This window comes from Pinus tabuliformis, chromosome 3_2 (genome assembly GCF_031772625.1).
Source record: "Pinus tabuliformis cultivar Carrire ecotype Pingquan chromosome 3_2, CPIR1, whole genome shotgun sequence".
Taxonomy (NCBI): Eukaryota; Viridiplantae; Streptophyta; class Pinopsida; order Pinales; family Pinaceae; genus Pinus; species Pinus tabuliformis.
Window position 1 is genome coordinate 396,252,727 of NC_142302.1, and position 24,382 is coordinate 396,277,108.

Below are 24,382 nucleotides of genomic sequence, written 5' to 3' on the forward strand. Positions count from 1 at the left end.
TCTGGGGATCACGCATCATCTATACCAGATCAGCGCGCAAAGAGGTGCAGCAGCATCAGCCATCAGTCCCGTAGTTCCAAGTTAGTAGACCAGCCATTCCGATCTATTAGATCCATCAGATCTGCAGCAGCAGTCTGGTCAGCCGCCCAGAGGTATCCAATCCGCCATTTAGATCTCTCAGATCCACCAGATCTGAGTAGCTGTGTGGGGTTCCTTATTGGTGATCTCTCGGGGCGCTTATTGGTGATCTAGCCCATCAGAATCAGGACAACGAGCTGAGCACGGTGGTACCATTCAATTCTTAGTGAAATTTTTTTTTAGGCGGTCCCAATTTTCAAAAACATTAGGTCGGTGCATGGTAGAAACTAGAGCTCAAGCTATGGCCAATGAAAGGATGGACAAACTTGAAGAATCTTTGCAATCCCTCCACATTCAGCTTGACCGACTAAATAGCCTGATCCCGAGCATAATCCCGACGGGCAAGGAGGAAGCCCATGAGGAGGCGTATATTGGAAATGGACATAGTGAGGGTGAGTCTAGCCACTCTCCTCACCTTGGGGGCCCCCACCAACAATCCCGTCCGCGACCTTCCAAGTTGGATATGCATAAATTTGATGGTTCTCACCCGACAGCATGGATAGCACAAATGGAGCAGTATTTCAATCTGAATAACATCTTATATAATGAGACTGAGCTTATGGTGGGGAGCATGTACTTGGACAATGAAAGGTGGCAATGGTGGGAATGGCATCAACTTTGCAACGGACCTTTTAGGACTTGGAACTCCTTCAAAAAATCTCTTACAGAACACTTTGACCAAGAATATTCTTTTCCGGGTCGTCTTACTAAGCTCTGACAGACTGGCACAGTGGATGAATATATTACAGCCTTTGAAGCCTTAGCCTTCCGCACTAGGGGTCTCATAGATGTGTTCTACATGGAATGTTTTATCAGCGGTCTTAAAGAAGCCATAAAAGCCCATGTCTTACTGCACCACCCTCCCACATGGACGGAGGCTTGTAAGGTAGCTCGTAACGTGGAACGTGCGTTAGCAGCCCAGTACAATCGCCCAAATTTCACCACTAAGGGTCGCTCCCCACAGGCTCACAGCACAACTCAAACACTTAAGGTTCAAAAGGTGTCACCTACAGAAATGGCCGAAAGAAGAAAGCAAGGCTTATGTTACTACTGTGATGAAAAATACTCCCTAGGTCATAAATGCAAGGAGCCCAAATTTTTTCAAATTGATGCCACTGATTACAGCTCGTTGGAGGAAGATCCACGACTGGAGGAACATGAGGCAGTGGAAGAGGACAACTAGAAGGGCAATGTCCCTGACGAACCAGTTATTTCGCTGCATGCTTTGGCAGGGATTTCTTCACCTCAAACTCTCAAAATCAGAGGTTTTATTAAACATCGCCCAGAAGTAGTCTTGATTGATAGTGGAAGTACACATAATTTCATCCATCAAAAAGTCGCGGAAGCAGTGCATTGTTTTGTACGAGCAGTTTATAACTTCCAAGTCCAAATTGTGGATGGGGGCACAATGAAATGTGAAGGCCGCTGTGAAAATGTCAAACTTCAAATGGGGGATTATCAGTTGAAGACCCACATGTTTGCCATACACATGGGAGGGTGCGACATTGTCCTTGGTGCTGAATGGCTTCGCACTCTTGGGCCAATCACACTGGATTTCCAGGAGTTATATATGAGTTTTAAGCAGAACAACTCCACACATACCCTCCGTGGACTCCAGGCGGGAGCTCCCTCTATCATCAGCTCGCATAGGATGGAAAAATTACTAAAAAAGGGCCATCATGGAGTTATAGCTCAATTTAATGCCATCCAGGCAGTCGAAACCATGTCTCTGCCGATTCATCCTGAGATGCAACAGATTTTAAATAACCATCTGCTGGTCTTTGACAAGCCTCATGAGCTTCCACCCTCGAGAGGGGAACATGATCATAGCATCACCTTCGTTCCAGGGGCCCAACCCCCAAATGTGCGCCCATACAGATATCTGTTCACCCAAAAGAATGAAACAGAAAAAATAATCAAGGAACTTTTGGAGGCAGGTGTCATTCGTCCCAGCATTAGTCCTTATTCATCACCGGTGGTCATGGTGCTCAAGAAAGATGGGGAGTGGCGGATGTGTCTAGACTTTAGGGCCCTCAATAAGTTGACAGTCAAAGATAAATTTCCCATCCCGGTGGTTGACGATTTGCTGGATGAACTCAATGGGGCTCAATTCTTCACTAAACTGGATCTTCGCTCGGGCTACCACCAAATTCGCATGAAGGAAGTCGACATTCCAAAGACTGCTTTCAGAACTCATGAAGGCCATTATGAGTTCTTGGTCATGCCATTCGGTCTTTGTAATGCCCCATCTACTTTTCAGAGCCTTATGAACCACATTCTCAAACCATATCTCAGGAAATTTGTCCTTGTCTTCTTTGATTGCATCCTCATCTATAGTTGCACTTGGGCCGCACATCTTCAGCATGTAGATCTACTCTTGCAACTGCTTCGCAAGCATAAATTATTTGTCAAGATGTCCAAGTGTTCATTTGGCATGGAAGAAGTTGAGTATTTGGGCCACATTATGGGGCGTGAAGGTGTCAAGGTGGACCCCAAAAAGATCCAGGCAATGCAGGATTGGCCTCAACCTAAGACCTTAAAGAGCTTGAGAGGATTTTTGGGTCTCACAGGCTATTATCGTAAATTTGTCCGCGACTATGGTCGCATAGTGAGCCCCCTCACTCAACTCCTGAAGAAACATTCATTCTTCTGAAATGAGGACGCACAACAAGCATTTACAGCTCTCAAAAATGCCATGTGTTCCACTCCAGTTTTAGCACTACCTGACTTAACCAAATCTTTTGTCATTGAATGTGATGCTTCGGGTACAGGTATTGGGGCAGTCTTAATGCAGGAAGGGCGACCTTTCGCCTTCACAAGCCAACAACTAAGTGCGAAGAATCTGGGCCAATCTACCTACGAGAAGGAAATGATGGCCATCGTACATGCAGTAGAGACCTGGCGACCTTACTTATTGGGGCGACGTTTCCAAATCCGCACAGACTATCACAGTCTTAAATATTTTTTGGAGCAACGCCTATCCTCCCCACAACAAAATAAATGGCTTTCCAAAATGCTGGGATATGATTATGAGATCATTTACAAGAAAGGGCAAGACAATAGTGTAGTAGATTCATTATCTCGCCAATTTGAGGAGGAAAGTACTCTGCTAGCAATTTCCCTCTCCATTCTAGAATGGATTGAAGAGGCTCGCAGGGAATGGTTTTCACATCTCGGGCTCTCCCAACTCATTTCTCAAATGTAGGTAGATCGAAATTCCACCAAGGCCTACTCGTGGCAGGATGAGATTCTTCGCTACAGGGACAGAGTCGTAATATCACCAACATCCACCCTCAATAGTTGCATTTTGGCAGAATTGCACTCATCCCCCATTGCAGGACATTCAGGCTTTCAGAAGACGTATGCTCGCACCAGAAGATCATTTTTTTGGATAGGCATGAAAAAGGACATCCTTACTTTCATAGGAGAATGCGATGTCTGTCAACGCCACAAAGGGGAGACCGTCAACACACCAGGCACATTACAACCGTTTCCCATCCCGACATCAATTTGGACGGAGGTTTCTATGGATTTCATTACAGGTCTTCCAAAGTGAGGAAACAAGTCAGTCATCATGGTGGTTGTGGACAGACTTTCGAAGTATGCTCATTTCTGCACCCTACCCCACCCGTTTACACCGACTTTGGTTGCTCAATCTTTCATGGATCAGATCTTCAAATTGCATGGCATGCCCACTTCTATTGTGTCCGATCGTGACCCGATCTTCACCAGTAATTTTTGGCAGGAACTCTTCTGGCTACAAGGCACTCAACTAAAACTGAGTACTTCCTATCATCCGCAAACAGATGGTCAAACTGAATCCGTCAACAAATGTCTGGAAACCTACCTTAGGTTTTTCACTTTAGAAAAGCAACATCTTTGGGTACAGTGGTTACCTCTGGCTGAATGGTGGTATAACACCAACTATCATGCCACCACCAAAATGACTCCCTATGAAGCAGTATATGGTCAACTCCCTCCTTCCCCTACTTCTTATATCAAGGGGTGCTCAAAGGTACAAGCAGTGGATCAACTCCTACAACACCGCGCAACCATGCTCGCCCATCTTAGAGAGAATCTTCATCAAGCTCAAAACCGCATGAAGCAACAGGTAGACCAGCATCGCTTAGAGCGCCAATTTCAAGAAGGGGATCAGGTCTTTTTGAGGCTACAACCATATAAGCAAACATCACTCAAAGACAAGGGTTGTCAGAAACTATCTCCAAAATTGTACGGACCATATCAAGTACTTCAGCGCATTGGAGAAGTGGCTTACAAGTTGGCTTTGCCACCTACTGCAAAAATCCATCCAGTTTTCCATGTATCATGCATCAAGAAAGTGATTGGGAACAATTGCATAATTCAAACCGGTCTACCTAAATTGGACGAAGAAGGGTCAATCTGGCTCCAACCTGAACAGGTCCTAGACACACGAGACAGGCACCTGTGGGGCCACATGATTAGGGAAGTCCTCGTCAAGTGGAAAGACACCTCTCCGGAAGATGCAACTTGGGAACCAGCCACTATTCTTCAGCAGTTTCCCCAGCTTCAGCCTTGAGGACAAGGCTAGTCTTAAGGGGGAGGGCATGTTAGGGTCCAACCCTAACCCCCTTATTTATGTAATGGGATCGAGTCATAGTCAAGAGTCAATAAAGCCCATATTAATAATTGTAAGTGGTTAACCCGCAATTAATGATGGGACCACAATTAGTTGCAAATGGGCCGTAGTATTAGATAGATGGTATTAATAAAACCATGGTATTGATCCTTGGTATTGCATGTATGAGTCATATATAAAGGATAGAGACTCCCTGCAAGGAGCATTGTGTCTTATTTTTGTATCGAGCTCTGCTCTATTGGAGGTTGCCCCCTCGAAGAGGCCAGTGAACATTGCTTTCTGAATAATAAAATATTTGATGTTGTCTCTCACTATTCTATGTTTTGGGTATCTTTCTTCGCATATTTTGTATTTGGGTATCTTTTTGCAGGTTAAGAGCATAACATAAAGAACCTCAATTGTTTTGTATATTTAATGACAAATTTTCAAGTTCTGGTTATTAATTGGGGACTATTAGTTGTGTGGGAAAATGGCACAACCTTAAACTAAGTATGGGAAAATATACTTTGGAAAGCACAATGCATGCCATTCCATTGGTGGTGTATATGTTCTAGGGATTCAATGGTTGAGAATATTTTGTGCAATTTCTATAAACTATAAAGAATTACTCAGGAGAATATAAATAGATGAAATTCAATATGAACTCAAATGGTTAAAATCTATACCTCCGTAATTAATCGACTCTTATAGAATGGAAAATATCATAAAACAGAGTAGTATGGGAGATATGGTTAAACACTATTTTATGAAATTAAAACAAAAAGATGAAAATAATTGAGAGGAAACAAAATGCATGTTGGAAAAGCACTATAAGGTCTTCCAAGAAATTCCTAAAGTTCTACCTCCATATAGATATCATGAAGTTCATCAAATTGAACTAATACCTAGAAGTACTCCAAATAAAAGGTCATATAGATATCCTCATGAAAATAAGGGGGAGATCGATAAAAAAGTATATGACACGATGGATTTAGATATCATTCTACGAAGTTGGAATTTAATTTAAGCTCCAAAATTGATGGTGAAAAAAAGATAATTATTGGATGATATGTCGTAATTATAGAGATATAAACAAAATCCTCATCAAGGATAAATTCCATATCCTAAATATTGATGATATATTATTTTACCTTCATGGAGTGGATTATTTCACAAAGGTTGATCTTAAATTAAGATCCCACTACATCAGATTAGGAAAAGAAGGAATTGTCAAAATAAAGTTTAAAGCACATGAAGGGCAGTACGAGTTCATTGTCATGCCTTTAGGGTTGACTAAGGATCTTTCTACTTTTCAAATCCTTATGAACACATTTTTTCTACCCCATATTAGAATATTTGTGTTGTTTTTATTTAATGATACACTTTTCTATATAAATAATGGGTATACCGCGTTGTTCTACAAATTATTGAAAATGACCAATTCTATGAAAAGAGGTACAAATGTGCTTTTGTGAAACAAAAAGTAGAGTATTTGAGCCATATTATCTCAAAGGGAGGAGTTAAGGTGGACCATCAAAAGATCCAAGCGATTAAAAAATGGCATGTAGACCTATTCTATAAGAACACAATTTTATATGCATTCTATAACAACATAGCTATATAAGGAATCTATATACCAACATGGTTCAAAACGTATTATACAATGTTATGACCATAGACATATTATATAAAAAATTAGTTACAAAAACATTTTTTTTTTTTTCTAGTTAAGACTAACCTAAGTACCCACGGGGGATTTGAACCGGTGACCTACCACAAAGAGTGCCTTAACAGCACACCCATTCACCGTCAATCCAAAGCCCCGTGGGCTTAGTTACAAAAACATTATGTATTAATATAAACAAAAGAAAATTGTAGCAACAACATAACTAGAACATATTTCTATAATAACATGCCTACAAAAGTATTCTGCAACAACATGGCTATAGATGTATTCTACAACAACTCTAGTAATATATAATTATAACAACATAAATTTAGACATATCATGCAACACCATTTCTACATCATGAATCCATTATGAACCAAATATTTAGATATAAATCGAGTTCCATTAGTGTGTATTAGAAGCTCTCCATTCAAGTCATAAACCTCCTTTTTATTCTCATGCAAACATGGTATATCCACCATGAATAAAATTTACTTCTGAGATATCACCTCCAAAGAGAATAGTTTTTGAAAGAATCAATGTAAATTGAGCCATGTACTTCTTCAAATTGGAAATAGTATGTACATGCATAAACAAGAATCGTGCCTCATGGATAGATTTGTTAAACAAAATGTATGCACTTTTTTCATCTACTTCTGCAAATGATTTGTTGTAGAAAAAGTAACATTTGACTAATGATGACATGGGTGTTTTCCTTTTCACCTTATGACCATCCTTGATTAAGTGCTGTAGGGAGAAGGAAGGTCTATGTCTTAATGCAAGTGTGACAAGTAGTGTAGTTGGATTTGCATGATAAGGCTCAAGGGCATCATTGAACTGAGGGAGCTTAGGACAATGGTTTGAGTAATGACAATAGGCCCACCAAGATAACTCGTTGATTATTACTTTCCCATTTAGAGAGATCTTACTTATGATAGATAAAATAATTTTGTCTATGTTCAGTTTAAAGGCACCTACAATTGTCTAAATGTGAGATGTAGTACAACAATAGAGTGGATACAAGTCGTGAATAGTTCCTTTTATATGGATGTAGAAAGGCGAAGCAGTCTAAAGGGGTGAGGGGTATGAGAGTCGTGTTATAACACCTGCCAAGGTCAATGAAACCAGGAATGGTTTTATTTTTGTAAACAAAAAATCATAGTAAATAAATGTGCTAGATCTCACTAATGCAACATCTTTTCACCTTTTATAGAAACCTTCAAGTAGTTTGGAGCTTTTTGAACTAGACTCGACCTTCTGAACATAAAAATTTATCTTTCTCAACCACTGTTGTGGTAAATTATAACCATAGTAGTTGTTAGATGCTAAAAATTCCATGTTTTTCAAACAAAGCTTACAAGAATTGAAACCAATCCTCTCAAGGTCCAAAGTTTCAGCTCGAGGGAAAAAAGAAACAGTAAGCAGAAGATACAAACCTAGGAAGGAAACCAACTGATATAAAGCTCCAGAAAAAAGTGCCTCCACTAGATCCGAGCTTCTAGGAAATCCTTTTGGTCATAAAATCACCTTCGACCTAAACATTCCTTGAGACAAGGGTTGAATTCCACTACTAGACTGACTATTGGTTCATTGGATTAAAATTGTGGGCGGAGGAATTTGTGGTTTTCATGGACAAAAATCCTTAATGGGAGGAAAACGATAGTTTTCATGTGTAAACGAAACCTCTTTCCCCCTACCTATGTCTTGTTGAAGATTTTAAGGTCAAATATAAAGAATCTACCATTACAGTTAATGAGTGGATGAAATCCCTCAATGATGTCTAGATCTTTACAATAGCCAGAGGGATCCTTCATTGACAAAAAGATAAAACCTCACCACCTTCTTTTTTAGTGCCTCTGTGCCCTTTTGCCACCACATTCCCACACCTTCCATGGCCACCTACCCTTGTGTTGTCAAATAACCTCTACTATCAAATGCCCTTGTGCTCTCCTGCCTTACTTGAATGCCCATACTCGGTTAATGCTCTAATTTATGATGGGTTAATGTTTGATGTAGGGTTTATAATGTTTGTTGGCTTTTAAAATCATGCTCTAATGCTAAATTACTCATATACCTATCATATAATGTATAATATATATTTTATATATAATATATAAAATACATATTATATATTATATATAAAATATATATTATATATTAACATTTTTTAAAGGATATTAAATATTGATATTTCATTAGTATATATGGTTAGGTGATTAGGAACAACTATAGCGTTATATGATAGTGAGGCACATTTCAAAATTTGAAGAAAGACATGAAGATGCAATTATGCGATTATTTATACTTTTTCTAGGGTATGAACAACAGCTCAGACACTCTTGTAGTCCAAAGAGTATACCTTCTCTCAAATCTTCTAGTGAAATATTTCTTAGGAATCGTGGCTCAAGACATCGGAAATTTCCATTACATCCATTGAGAACTTTTGGAAACCTTAGAAAGGGTAGGTATTCTTGTTTACCTTAAAGGAAATCATATTGAAATACCTTCTTGCGATAAATGTACTATTCTAAAGGAAGGTTTACGCTCAAAATTTGGAAAATATAGCCATGTTAACCATACAAATGAATGTCACCATGAGGTTTTATGACAATATTATGCAATATCTTGGTCATGATGAGAGTAGCATTGCATTAGGTACTTACGTATATGATTTTTTTGAGGGAATTATTGGATGAGTTGTTGAACATCGTATTATAGATTTAAAGCTTTCCAAAGAGGGAAAACTATTAGAACCAAAAGTTATCCTCATAATATGATCTATCAACATTTTTGGGGTAGATGGGAACGATTTGGATGATATTTACATTGTTGGCCTCATTTTAAGTAGACATTATTAAGGAAGTTAGTGTAATAGTTGAGATGGAGAATTCATTAGCTTCAAATCATGGCATAGGCATATATAAAATGTCTTATGAGGAGATTGTCCTAGAACAACTAGGAGGATTATATTCAACTAGTAAAGCTGCCCTTAACTTCCTCGAAAATGAAGGAAGGAGTTGCACATGTTTTTCAGGAGTTGGGAAAGTGAAAACTAGTTCTCATACTATTTATGGTGAGGAAACACCAACACATAGGTCTACAGTAATAAAAATGTTTGGGATTAAAATTTTAGAATCTTATGTGACAAAAATGAAGACAACTATGCATGTGATGAAATATAGGGAGTGATGTTCTTTCCTTTTTATACCAGTGATCATTTTGAGGGAAATATTGAAGCAAGGATACTAATTCTAGAATATAATGATCACAAATCATATATTTTTTATTTCAAGGGTCATCCCATCTATGATACTTATGGTATTGATGTTAAAAGGGAATGAAAATCTATTTTTGGGATGGATGAAAACCAAATAGGAGAGTTTGTCTTTGTTTTTGTAAATAATTGTGGTGAAGGGTAGGTAAATTGATCCATAGTTCTTGATGATATTTCAATATTGGAAAGACGATCTACTTCTGCCAAAACATAGAGAAGGGATGATGTAGAGGTTCAAATCACACATTGTAAGGAAATTGATGAAGCATATTCTTATAAATATATTGATTAGTACTTTGGAAAAAATTATTTGAAGGACCATATGATCTTTAATGCTCACTTTGGAAATTAAAATTACGATTATTATGCAACAATCCATAAGTTCACACAACGTGAAGAAATGGAGTAATATCTTTGTTGTAACTCTTTTGTTAATATAGTATTTGGAAATCTGTGAGAGTATTCTGATCTTATGTAGCCACTTTAGCTATGTTTGGAGCAGTTCTTCATGGTTTCTACTTCTTCTTCATCCGAGAAGTGGGGGTTCTTAGATAATAATGATGGGGGTAATAAGGGTACAAAGTGACAATGCCAAGAATTATTTGTGATAGAGGACATTCTAACCAAAATGGCTAGGGCTTAAATATGTGTTCTATATGGCTTAGTAATTATATAAGTTACATGATTAAGAGTTTCATAGTTTTACATTATATAGCTTAGTGATAAAATCAAAGGGTTAAGGAATATCAAGGTTACAAAAAGAATGTTTATAAGGATTAGTGGTATATGGGTCAACGGTGACAATAGCTTATGGTTAAGGATCATTACACATAGTCTAAGGGTTTAATTAGGTTATTTGTGTTAAGAGTCATATTACATGTTATACAGTTAAGTGTTTAGGGTTATAAATGTAAATATGATGTATAATAATTAATGAATACAAAGGTTAATGGATACAAATTAAGGTTATTGATGTTGTACTTCAAGGGCTATAAGTGTTGAAAATTAACTTTTTGAGGCTTTATTAAATGTTGTAATGTTAAAATCTCATAGAGGTAATAGGTAATTAGGGGTTATAATAGTTAAGGTGAAGTGTTATATGATTTTTTTATGTCCCTATAATGCTAGTGTATCCACCTTATTATTATTCTTGCACCCATGTAGCCCCAATATTGTTATTGGTGTTCCCCATAGAAGCCCACTATTGTTATATTGTTCCCTTACATTGTTATTGTTATGTAGGTTCTGATTATATTGTGACCCTTTAGAGTAATATATATACAAAGGAGGTCTTTTCATTTGTATCATCAGAAAGGAGGCTTCCCCCTTGAAGAGGATAATTTTTAATTTGTTGATTGTTGGTCCCTGCTTTTGTGCCCATTTGCGCCTCTTTCTTTACTATTTTCACCTAAATTTATTCCCTTTTTACCATTTTTGTACTACACCATTACCATCAAACCATGATATTTTGTGATCAGAGGTAAAAAAATTACTTATCACATTTTCATTTTTTTCATTAATTTTAAGTAGGTATTAATAGGTTCATATCCATTGGGTTATTTATAAATAGTTATTACTTGACTTGTAGACTTGGAAGTCTGTATACAGGTCGTAGAACTCTAAGTACTTGGATGGAAAACATATGGACAACTCTTCATGGAACTAATCATTCACAATTCTGTACCTAACTCTATAGTATGATTTAGTACCTTATTTTAGTAGTGGATATTCAAGTGATATCTCAGACATCTTGAGAGGAATCTCTTCATGCTTGAAAAAGAGATCGATTTTTTCGAAATAGGACCCAACCGAGTTAATCCGAGATACATCTCGATAATCACTCATGGATATTTCATACGACTCAGATTAGTTTTGATGTGTATCTCTTTACTTTTCACCATTTATTAGCTCAGTCTTGTTTCCATCGATCAACCTTTTTAAGGCTCGATGTGCTTTGTATCTAAGTTAGCGAGAAAAGGATTACACGAAGAACAATGTTGGTTAATTTTGTGAAAGTATACTTTGTTCAGGAGATGTTACATTGGTGTATATGACATATGTACCTACTTTTTGAATTGTAATATAACTATGTTCCAATGTTAAACTTCTTGTGAGTATTATGGTTTTGTTTTAATTTTTTAGCCTTATTGAATTAACTTAACTTGCTACAGGAATGGAAAGGGCCCACCACCACCTAGAAATAAGTTCTGCAGCCACTGTTGATCTGAGGATTATGTTTAGTTATTATTCAATTGTGTGATTACTAAGAGTTTTGAGTTGTCATTTTTATTCTATACTTAAATCAACACTATGTTCTATAGATTTGAATTGAAAGAAATATATATCGCTTCTCGATTGGTTTAGATCAGCAATTTTCGTTGGGTAATAATCATTAGCATGCCACTGGTTTCCTTTATGTAATTGCATAATGTAGAAGAATTTGTGAAGAATTCTTAATTTAAGAGTATGCAGGGATTGATTATGATATCTGAGATCTCGAAATGAATTGGGTTTATTCTTAGTCTATTTTCGAGTCCTATAGTGTTATGTTTAATACTCAAAGGTGTTTATTTTTGAACTTGTTGATTCTGAAATCAACTCGGTCAGAGGAATATTGAATTGGAACTGAAGCAGAGTGTGCATAAAACATAGGATTTCTAAGTTTATCTTGATAGCATACGTTTTCTGAGCTTGTCGTAATAGCGTAGGTTTCTTGAGCGTGTCGTGTTAGAGTTAAGTACAGAATAGGGATTGAGCTCTTGTGTTAAGTACCGTTAGTGTTAAAATAAACATAGGTTGTGCATTTCATTTCCAAATCAAAAAGTAGTGATTCCTTGTGTCCTGGGATTTAGGTCTAGCATTTAAACTTTCATTGAAACCTATTTCTCTATTTCTTTTCCGTTAAGGTGTGTTATCTGAGTTTTGTTTTTTCTTGATATGGTTCTGTAGTTAGTTTGAAAGCATAGCATGAGCCTGGTGTGTATGTGTGATTTCATTACTTTGAAAGGTTAAAGTTTGGAGATATAATTTATTGTATTTTCAGATTGAAAGCTTTTGAGTCATGAATTAAGATAATCTGTAGTGAGTAGTGAACTGTAGCTGTTAATGATAAGTTCCTCTTAGGTAGTGATTAAGATCTTTTAATTTTAGTAATAGCATCTCTTCTGTTTACATCATTATTAGTAAGCCAGCTTTAACATCATGGTCAGTTTACACAGTGATAGGGTCATTTAAATAATCATTGGCATTCTTTTATAAACAATGATCCATATTACTTGAGATGTGAATTCTAAAGCAATTTGTATAGAGGATTTGCATTGATTTGTGTGCTTATTTCCTTTATTAGTGTATTTTGAAGATAGATTAGTTATTATTAAAATTTTAAAATAAGATAAATATTGGATTTAATATGCTTCTTCACTTTAGCTTGTAGCGCGTATGGAAAGAAGGAATTAAGCACTATGTACTTAATTTTGGAAGTTGAACTGGAACACAATGTGACTAGAAGATTACAATACTTGGTTGATGATTTAATTTAGTGGACTTAAAACAACAAATAAATATCCTAACATTTTTAGTGCCGTTGTCGAGGAGTTGCAAACTGTCTAGGTAACAATTTGTGTTTTTGAGTTCACGAGTGATGAAGATTTTGCAGGACAAGCAGAGGGTGGGAGTGTATGGTAAGATGTGAGTGAAGAGCCACACACCCACTATAGTGGGGTTGCCCCAAAGCTTGATTGTTTCAAGTCAATATTTTTAGTATTATCTTTTCATATGCGTAGAGGTAGAAATAGGCCTAGGAATAGCAAGGGTAGGTTTATTTCAAATACTCAATCATTTCCAAAACTATTTGGTTCCATAAAATCACCCAAAAATAATCTAGTCAATCATTATACATGTATCACAATGGGATGAGGAACCGAAAACACGGTGGCATCAATAAAAGAAATACCATTTCAGAAGGGGCATGAGAAACCACCAATTGTGGCATAGCAAGTGCAAACCGTTCTAAGGACCACAGTAGGCACAAGAATGGTACCAATTCCACAACTAGAATGAATAGCTGGAGGACCTCACAGGGAGCTAGGGAAAGGTAACAACAAGATCAACCCAGTTGATTCTTCTTCCAGTCGAACCACTGCACCAAAGACTACTCCTAAACCTGTATTAAAAATGGCTAACAATGGAGGAGGGGAGGAAAATAGAAACAATGGGGAAAATCATAGAGATAACGAGAGAATACACACCTTATTCGGAGGAAACAATGAATGAAGGGGTGGGCCAACAGGAGGTCCTGAGGACTAGGAAGACGAAGAGGAATCAACTTTTGGATTTCCTATTTTGGACATTACCAGAAATATTACCATGAAGAATATACCCTTGGCATCGCTTCCACTTTTTCACGACATGTCTTCTGAAGACCTCGATGCATTTTTATTTGAATTTGATATTCTTTGCAGAAGCTATAATTATTATGATAATGCACACAAACTAAAATTATTCCCTACCACCCTAAAATACTTAGCCCTAAGATGGTTCATGAGCCTAGGAGAACATACCATTTATTCCTAGGATGATATGAAATCTGTCTTCCTTAAGAAATACCAAGACTAGTGCAAAAGTGGAGTTGTCAATGATATATTTAGGATGCAATAGTCGAAAGATGAGAGTTTGGAGGAGTATCTAGAAAGGTTCCTCTATAATTATCACAAGTCACAAATGGGAAGTTTGGATGAGAAAACTATTAGGACTGTCTTTTTGAAGGGGTTAAGGGAAGAGTGCATTGAAACACTTAATCTTCTAGGTTTGGGGGATATTTACAAAAGGCCTTTTGCTAAAGTGGTTGGGCTATATTGAACCTATTCTACAATCCAAGCTAAGGTAGGCAAGGGAACCCGAGAAAATTCAAGATATTATGTGCCTAAGAATTCAAAATCTGTACAAAATGTTGTCACTAGGGTCAAGTTGGGAAACCTTTTGGAAAAATTTAAAACCAACATCTTAAACACCATCAGTGACCAACTTGATACTTTAAAAATCAAAAGAAAACAAGAAGAGGAAAAATTTTCTTTGGAAATTTTCTATCCTAAATGTAGGCATAAGCATGTTGAAAGAGAATGTCCTATTAATATGGTTGAGGTCTGTGGAATTTGTACATGAGAACATACCATCGATCAATTCCCATCCCTTCCTAGTCTACAAGCCATTTTTAAGGGAGGTGTTGAAACTAATGATTTACCACAAGTAAATAGGAAGCCAACATGGAGAGGGTCAAACCAAAATATTTTTCAAGAACCTAATTTACAGGGATTTCCCCAAAATTAGTCTTGGAACTCTCAACCATCATACCCTCCATGGCCTCCAAAACCACCTCAAAAATCACCTTGGAACCAGGGATGGAGAGGAAACTTTTATGGGAACGTATTCCAACCACAAAATCAACCATACTCCCAGTATCAATGCACACCTAATATGCCTTATGCATCCAACATTCTACCATTTCAGTAGGCATATAATCCAACCTATGTTCAACAACCCTCATTTCCACCACCTCCATTACAACAACTCCTACCTCTACCTTCGAGCTCTAATTCGCCCCCACAGCAGGCACCCCAAACATTTAATTCACCTCGACCAACCCAGCTGCCTGCACAACCTATCGCTAACCCCAATAATAGACCTCCTCAACCTGTGCAAAATATTGAATTACAACCTTTCCCTACACTATTATTATTGTTGTCCCTGTCAATGAAATTCAATTAAGATTAGGGAAAACAATTAACAAAGAAAATTTGACTGTAATAATTCAATAGGAGGATCCTCAAGTGCAACCTGAGGATGAAATTCACCAACAAACATAAAACCAAAAAAATAGTGAACCAGAAGAACCAAGGGAGCCTCCTTACCCAAAAATATTTCTTGTTAAGAAAACTGAAACTCCCTTGGAATATGATCTAGAATCTGAATTAAGGAATGTTTGTATCAAAATACCGTTGCTGCAAGCTATTAAAGACATTCCTATTTACACCAAGATCATCAAGGATCTCTACATCAAGAAACCAAGAAGGAAGGGACATAAAAATAAGAATGTTAAAATAATGAGTCAAATGACAGAGATGATATCTGATTTTCCACTCAAGTATAATGATCCAAGGAACCCTATAGTGACAATATAAATAAATGGAACTCTTCTACCGAACACCCTTGTACATCTAGGGTAGTCATTAATTCCATGATAGTCGATACTATGACACTATTACAACTACAAGGAATTAAGCCTACACCTATAGTACTGGAATTGGAAGATAAATCCATTGTCAAACCCATGGGGATCCTAGAAGACATAGTGGTGACAATAGCCTCCTGGAAATATCCAATTGATTTTGTTGTGATTTCTCCAAAAAATTCTAAACCTGGACACCGAGTGGTTTTAGGATGACCTTGGTTGGCCACTGTTGATGTTATCATTAGGTGCAGAAATGGAGAAATGATTATTTCGAATGGATCACACAATCAAACATTGACTATTTTTCCACCTGCCCAAATGGCTGCTGAAGTACCTCTCTGGTTGGAAAGTCCTTATGGGGATGAAGATTGTATGTTTCCATTATTAACTTTATAAAATCACGGGGACTCCAGGAACAATCAGAAGATCATGTTTTACAATAGTTTTTGTTTGATATTACTTGCATCAATTATCTTGTTTCTTTTAATGGTTATCGACATGTTTTTAGCAATGAATTTTAGGAAACCTGTCATCCAGCTGTATTTGCAACATTCACTATGGAAGCATTGGAAGATATCAATGAAATAAGCACTGAACCTATTGAAATTGATGACAAAAAGAAACTGTACATTGGCACTCAGTTGATTAACGAACAAAAGCAGCAAGTATTGAGCATGATTCAAATGCAATTCAGAGCATTCACTTGGGATTACTTAGACATGAAAGGTATTCATCCAGACACATGTATACACCATATTTATACGAATGAATAAATTAGACCTATTAGGAAGCCTCATAGGTGAATGAGTCTAGCTCTAAAACTCCTGAATGCAGATTTCACCTACCCTATTTTCGACAACAAATGGGTGTCACCCTTGGTGGTGGTCCCAAAGAAAAATGGGAAATGGTGAATTTGCGTAGATTATTTAAAGGTGAACAAGGCTACTTTGTGGGACTATTTTCCTCTACCTTTCATTGATCAAGTACTTGATACATTGTCAGGAAAGAAGTATTTTTATTTTTTGGATGGATATGTTGGCTAACAAAATTCAAATAGCCCCAGAAGATCAAGAGAAGACCACATTTACCTGCCCATGGGGCACCTATGCCTACCAAGTTCTTCCCTTTGGTTTGTGCAATGCCCCAACTACATTTCAACGAGTTGTTCTAGCTATCTTCTCTAACCTGATACATGACTATGTAGAAGTCTATATGGATGACTTCACGGTATATGGGGATGATTTTCATCAAGCCTTGGAAAAAATTGAAAAGGTATTGATTCATTGTCAAGAAGCCCATTCAACCCTTAGTAGTATTAAATGTAAAATGTTGCAAACTTAGGGAATTGACTTGGGACATAACATATCATATGAGGGGATAAAAGTCGACCCAACAAAAATAGAGGTAATATCACATATTCCATTTCCTACGTCACAAAAATAGGTAAGAAGTTTTCTGGGACATGCAGGGTACTATAAGATATTTGTCATGAATTTTTGCTAAGATTGTAGCACCTATTTTTAAATTGCTTAGAAGAGAAGTTGATTGTCTATGGGATACTAACTATTAGAATTATTTTCAGGAACTAAAGGATAAATTGACCACTTCTCTAGTGTTGCGAGGACCTAACTAGTCTCTCATGTTCCACATTTGTACATATGCATCAGACACTTCCCTTGGAGAGGTGTTGGGTCAAAGGGAGGATAACATTCCTTACGCTATTTAGTTTGTTAGAAAGAATCTCTCCCCTACATAATTAAATTATACAATTACTGAAAAGGAATTATTAGTAGTCATTCATGCCATTAACAAATTTAGACATTATATTACTGGTTATGAGAATTTGTCCATACCGATCATTTTGCCATTAGATTTCTTATGAATAAGCCTATTACTAATGGAAGAATTACAAGATGGCTACTTTTGTTACAAGAATTTAACATTACTATGATTGAGAGGCCTGGATGAGATAATCTAGCTCTGGATTTCCTTTCCCAAATTAATCTTGCCGAAAATCAAGCTCGAGTACTAGTACCAGATGATTTTCTAGATGAAGATCTATTTGTTGTTTCAACATTCACTACTTGGTTTCTTGATGTGGGTAACTACTTAGTGACAAGGAGGCTACCCCAAAATATTTCCAACAGAGAAAAACATAATATTGTGCAGTGGAGTGCCAATTATTCTTGGATAGACGGGGACTTCTATTAGGTGCAGGAATTACACTTAAGTAAACTCCTCAACATCTAAATTGTCAACCCGGGGGATCCATAAACTTATAGATGAAGCACAGGCAATGCCAAAGATGGTATTAATGTCTCCAATATCAATGCCTACTTTCTTTAAAGGAAAGGTTACAGAATCAAACTATATAGGGAAAGTCAACTTGAATCACCAGAAATAATCTAAGACTGGAACAAAAGAAAATGCATTTGCAAAAGAGATTTAGAAGGAAAAGGAAATCACTCTAGCTGATTATTGACTAACTACTAAGTGTGTGTTTCTTTCAGCAAAGACACTTTAGCAGTCTTCAATAGATGGGCCCTTCAAACTTGCTTATATAAAGATTTCCTTCTCACAAGAATCCATCTTTCACTAGTGTAGGCTTCTTGCACTAGTGCAAGAATAGAGATTTATGTCGAGGGTGTAAAATGATGTTTGTACTAAAAGTGCTTTTTCTTTCATGTAAGGTCCATACTTTCTCAAGTCCAAAGAACTCACTCCAAGAAACAAGAAACTAGTTCTTGTGCCAGACCATAGCTTCATACACTTTAACTTTTAATCCTTGAAATCAATGCTTAACTACTGCAAGTGTTAGAAAGCCAAATTGCATAAAAGGGTGATTGTTTCTAATTTTATCAAATTGCAGAAAAAAAAGAAACAATCCTTGTAATCTATCTTGTTATGAAATATTAGTGAAAGCAAGAAAGTTGTTAGAAATAACTTAAAAAGAATTACTGCATCACACAATCTTGCACTGGTGTAGGAATGGTCCTTCTACTTTAAACTAGGTAGAAAACTAAATCAAAAATATTTGCATAATGTGAATAGCACACCAACGTGCATTGGTGCAAGTAATTTCTCTTACTCAGACCAGGCGGGGAAAACCAATCCAAACGTGTAGAAAGTGAATAGCACACCAACATGCACTGGTGCAGGTAATTTCGCCTGCTCAAACCAGGCGGGGAAAACTAGTTGAAATTAGATGCAAGAAAAGGAAATTTAATTTCTTCATGTGGTAGATATCCACTCACTCAAACAGGAATTTAAAGGCTGTAAAGTAAATCACACTTGCCAGTTTAAAGCATAAATTAAAAGGACAGAAAAGAGGGAGAATGTGCTAGGTTGGTTGGGCCCTAGCCAACCAACGTGTTTCCCTTTTAATTAAAAATGTTTCTCAGCACTTGCTCAATATATCAACATCCAAAACATGAAAGATATGATGTAGAATAGTAAGGCAGAGCTCTATCTCTTCTTATTAAGTCTTAAAGAAAATACATACATGATTATAATCAAGCCTAGACTAGGCAATAACAAAAGACAGGCCCATTACCGCCTTCCTAGTTCTATCTCAGTTCTATATACTTACTTAATCATTCATTTTCAAACTTGTCCTATCTACATTGCTTCTTATATAGATCCTTGGCCGAAGGCCAAGAGGATCATTCATCTCGTTACATGCTGTTTGTAGAATTTCATTACAAAACATTGCATAACTATTTACAAAATAAGCTCGTGGGCTTCAAAACTAGGCATTTTAACAAAACAGGTTGTGGCTATCTTCAGCTATCCGTTTCTCCCAAATCTGACCTTAGCTACTCTAGATTGCCTTCCTGTCATAGCTGGGACTTGGCTACCTTCAGATGTGTTCGGCGGTCATGGCTAAGGTGGTGCAAAAATAGGCAGCAATCAAGGGGGGTCCGGATTTGTTGCCAAGATTCACGTCGCAGGCACTGGTGTGAGATCTGATAACTGCTGTGTTGGCATTGGTGTGAGATCCGTTCTACACTAAAATCAACGGTCAACGTAGGCATTAACTATTAAGTAACATAGGAGATATTGATGAGTTACAAAAGTAATTACAAGTGAGAAATCATGTAATAATAATTAATAAATGCTAAGTTTGAATTAAAAATGTAAAATATAAAGTAAATGTGAAACTTGTCATCGTTCTTGCACTACTACAAGATGAGGGCATAAATGATAGGTAAAACAGGGGTAAATGGTTATGGTTTTAGGATGGAAAGATGGTCAAAAATGGTACAATTTAGGGGACTAACATCCTCCCATCCCTAAGCTGTTGTGTGTCTTCACACAACTTCTTTGCCTCTACAAAAAAACTAAAAATTTTGAGCACTCCAACTCAATCCTAGTTTGGTGCATTATCCTGTTGCTGCACTGTTTCAGCCTTCTTCTTCTTGATGTGCCTTAACTTCTTTTCTACCTTCTTCAACCGCTTAAAACAACGTCTAGCCCAATACTTCCAAGTTCTGACTTCACTTTTCTTTTGCTTGAGCTCTACCATTAATTCTCCTCTACTTCACTCGTTCTCCTCCTGTGTCTCGGCCATAAATTGCTCTAAGTTTTGCACTTGAAGCTCCAATTCAACTACCGGATTGGCAGGGGTTACCAAACTTTTTTCTCCCTTTATTTCAGCAGGGACTGTAGCTTCCTCAGGGACCTCTATATCAAGCATGGTCATATTAGGGAATTCGCCTTCTTGTGGTCCCTCTTTCTCCTGGTCTTCTTCCTTTTGTTCCTCTTCATCTGATTTTACTTTTTCCTTTTTTCCCTCTAATTCCTCTTCTGGTTCTTCTTCTTCTGTGGTTTCTATTTCTTCTTTTTCGGGTTCTGCCTTCCCTCCTTTGGGTTCCTCTTCCTCTGCTTCCTCTTCTGCTATTTCTTCATTGTCTGGCTCCTCTCCTTCTACCTCCTCTTCTTCTGCTACCTCCTCTTCTTCTGCTTTTTCTTCTGTTTCCGGTTCTTCCTCTCCTGATGGCACTTCTTTTTGCACTGGTGCAGGATGGGGTTTCACACACTACAGGGGCTGTGGTTCTCCACTTGCTTCGACGACTTTGCTCTTTTTGTGAGGCCTTTTTATAAAGTCCGCCAGTAGAGTATTGTCTCCAACCTCTATAATCTTCATCGCATCAGCAAGGACCGACAGATTATCATACTCAAAGGCCTGTGCCTGTGTAGAAGGATTTTCTTCTGCGAGTGCATGAAATTTTAATTTGACGGAGGATGAGGCCTTGCCTGTCGATTTTTTTGGTGGTTTCCTTTTTGCACTAGTGTGAGAAGGACTTTCTTTCTTGCTATTGCTCGTACTAGTAGGAGTCTTTGTCTTCTTCCCCACGGCTAACCCTTTGTGCAATTGTTTCAACAGCTCTTCCCATGACATTCCTTTCTTCTCCAGCGGCTTCAAGACCAATATCTTGATCAGCCCGTGATGGTATAACCTTGCATTGACCTGGTCCTCCCTTTCATCCTGTACACTTTTAGCCATTTTCTCTAGACTCTTGAGCAAGAAGTAGGGGCATTTCATCCTCTAGTGAATGTGTCGGCCTGCTTCAAAGTGTTGAAGCATTCTAAAATGATACACCAGGGTACGAGTATATCTCCCTTCGTAGGTCACAAACTTCTGCAAGATAAACAGAAGGTCCTACCATTGACCTAACAGGGTTTTATGTAGGACTCCAAGTTTCCAATCCACGTCTATATCTTTGTTCACAAGGAAATGCCACCAGCGTTTCCTTTCCAACTTTTGGTTTTTGAACCACTATTCTCCCGTGTTTTCTAGACCTGTTGCAGCCACTACAAACTCCTCTGTCACCTTGAATTTAAGCGGCCCCACTCTGACTCGGCCATTCTTAAAACTCTTTGTACACTGTAGGGTGACTTCTCTATCATACCTGTCAAATTTTTGCAAGAACTGTAGGAAACCCAACTCTTGCAATAGTGAAAGACTGTTGTAGTACTTGGTAGACTGTTCAATCTTGCTAAGGGAAGAGGCTAATTTCGAATGGGCGGAATTGCTGCTAGCAGCTGAACAGTCGAGCTCTGAGACTTGTATGTGATGCCGGAGAAATCGACCACCTTAAATAAAAACTAACCTTTTATCGACCGAATCACCAGTTCTCCCACCGTAGAATCTCATCATTTCTGGTCAAGTCTAATTGGTATGCGCGATGGTGATCTTAACGGTTAAGTGTGATATAATTACAGTGATGCGATGTTTAGAGTGAATAGAGGAGCAAGGTAATTATGAACAAATGATGTTTAGGATTATGGTGGAGCGGGGTATATTTCATGCAAGCAACGGTTACCATATCTTCACAATTCTTCATAATTAAAAAAAAATCCTTAACATTCATTAAAAAATCATGATTTCTACATAATAAAAACTTTTTACTTTTAATTAATTTCCCCCTAGTTAACATAATAGCATTAATACTTATTGATGAAATGAAAAAGACTTCATCTCATGTTTCATCATGACCACTTCCTCATGTCATTTGATAACTCGTACTATGCTATTGCTGAAGTGCATGCTTGTAGTGGTCTTGCACCACTTTAAATCATATCATTCCGCTAGTACTTTTTTTTCTCATATCATTACATAGGACAAAATTCTTGCACTAGTGCAAGAATAATATTAAAACGGAGAATTAAAATATAGGCTAGATTTTCACATGATTTCTTTAACTTTATGCTAAAAAAAAATTCGCCTTGTCTAATGTCTCAGACCTCACCTTTACTCTCCATATGCAAGATCCTGCAATAAATTCTCGAGGGAATAAAGAAGTTTGAAAAAAGGGATTTTTTAGAATGGGAAGGAATTCTGTTACACGGATTCCAAGAAAGTGCCAAGAGGGATAAAATAGAAACGGGATAGGGAAAAAAATTCAGGGAAAAAGTGGGATTTATTCAAAGCGAGTAGGGTAAACTTTTGAATAATATGCAAAGGTCAATACTCTGGGATCAAAGAAGGAAAATGAGGGTGGATTACGAAAGTGGAGTATGAAGAAAGGTAAAAAAATTTCTGGAAACTCTGCCTGCACTGGTGCAAGAAAAATAACTGTAGCGAAAATTAGGTGTTACTTAAATAAAAATATCCATGCTAATTACCCCAATTGTATAAAGTTTGGTTCTGTTGAACCTACTTCTACTTGGTGGTAGCTTAGCATATCTAAATATCAAGAAACATTTAATTTTTACTAGAAATTTTTGATCTTCCTGCCAGTAAGCTGGTTTTCAGGTTGACCCTTTTGTAATCATGTCAGCAAACTGATTTTCATAATTACAGGAAAATAATTTTTTCTTCACTTTTTTCTATTTTTTATATATATATATATACAATTTTTATTCTTGAGAAGAAAAGGATTCATGTTTTCAAGAGGTTGTTATTAACATTCTCCACTACTATCCCAAATTATTGTTGGACTTGTTGTGTAAAATCTTTCTTGGTAAGTGGATGAAAATACTTCTTTAATTGGTGTTTGTTTACCAAGAATACTGAATTTTGTCCATCAATAGTTTTAACTTCTACTGCTCCATTGTCAAATACTCAGATCACTTCGTAAGGTCCCATCCAACATGTATGGAACTTCCCTTTAAAAATTTTAAATCTATAATCATAAAGGAGTACCAAAGCACCTGGCTGGAACTACTTTTTCTGAATGAACTTGTCATGCCACTTTTTACGTTGTTGTTGAATGAGTATATTCTATTGAACATCATCCCTTCGAAACTCATTCAATTGGAGAAGACATTGTTGTTGTGCCTCAGAGAGATCTAGTCCTAACTGAACTGCAGTACTGTATGTTTTGATCTGGAATTCAATTGGTAACAGAACATGTTTACCATATACTAACTTGTATGGTGTATGCCCCGTGCTATTTCTCCAAGTGGTTTTGTATGCCCATAAAACTTCTGGTAATCTTTTAGCTCAGTCTTTCTGACACATATTGACTGTCTTTGTAATAATGGACTTGTTCACTTTGTTTGTAGATTCCACCTCGCCATTTGCTTGCAGGTGATACGGCGTGGACTTCCTGTGCCGGATCTTATATTTCTCCATCACACCCTATACCAGATTAGAAATAAACTGCAAATCATTACCAAAAATGATTTCTCTAGGCACACCAAATCTAGTAAAGATTTCAGTAAAAAGAAAATCAACAACAACTTTTTTTGTGGCAAAAGAAACAACTTTAGCTTCTACCCATTTTGTAACAAAATCTGTACAAACCAAGATATGCTTTTTACTTAATAATGTTGGATTTATTGGTCCTATAAAATCAATAGCCCATTTTTCAAATAGCTCAATCATAACCTAAGGACATAAGGGCATTTCATTGGTTTGATTAGGTTGACCCATTCCTTGACAGCTATCACAATGCTTGACATATTATCTGGCATCCTTAAACAAGGACAACCAATAGTAACCAGCGCGTAACACCTTATATGCAGTTCGCT